This window comes from Strigops habroptila, chromosome 15 (assembly GCF_004027225.2).
Source record: "Strigops habroptila isolate Jane chromosome 15, bStrHab1.2.pri, whole genome shotgun sequence".
NCBI lineage: Eukaryota > Metazoa > Chordata > Aves > Psittaciformes > Psittacidae > Strigops > Strigops habroptila.
This window is the reverse complement of record NC_044291.2, coordinates 4,190,965-4,191,938: the sequence shown is the minus strand read 5'-3', so window position 1 is coordinate 4,191,938 and position 974 is coordinate 4,190,965.

Here is a 974-nt window from a genome sequence, read left to right as displayed (position 1 = left end):
CATGAATATAAAGCAAAAATTCTTTCTGCAGAATTCCAGTTGTCCCAGGAAGGGTAAGTCTGTCTCAGCAAATCACTGGTAGTATACAACTTGGTTGAGGATACATGAACTCCTCCAAGAAGCTGCTTGTTACAAAGGCACTTAAAGAGCTGTCAACAGCCAGCTGCCATGAAGCAAGTTAAGGCTGGGCCAGCAGCAGAAAGTAGCTGAGCAGTTGCTGGCTACTCATGTTCAATTCAAGCTTGTGGGCTAGGAGGAGCTGTACCCTTAGGCTTGCTGAGGACAGAATTAGCTCTACTCTTACATATGGTGTAACATAAAATGCAAACGCTGCTGTCAAAAAGAAACATGACCCCCAACCCAAGTGACTTGCCTCTGGCTCGGTGCGAGGCACATTGCCACCACCCAGCCAGGCTTTCGTTTTGCTCCGAGAGCTGGACGAAGTTTTGGAGCACAAAACTCAAGTGATCGTCTCTTCAGGACCAAACCAGCAATGCTGGCAAAAAGGAGAAACTTCAGGAGTACTTTGTCTGACTACTTGTTGGTACATGAGTATTAAACCACAGCTTCTTGTAACACTTCAGCAAAAGCATCTAAAATGCAAGTTCCTTAGTAACTAAATATCTAAATGTAGACACTGACACCATAGATTTGCTCTAGAAGCATTTTAATTTACAAACAGCAATTCCCATTGACTTTATACCATAAAAAAAGCAATTTACAAGCAAGAAACAAATTCATCAGAACAAAATAAAGCAGCACTGAAATATTCATGTCACAAATCTAAAACCAAAGTGAATACAAGAGTAAAATATCATTTGAATAAATATTTTAAAATTCATGCTATAAAATAATCCTTAATGGCAAGTTATTCATTGTTACAGCATCAGCTTAGCTAGCTTCATTTACTTCATATGGTGATGAAGTGTGGAGTTGTGAGGTTACCGGTTTATATTGCAAGATAATGACACCAA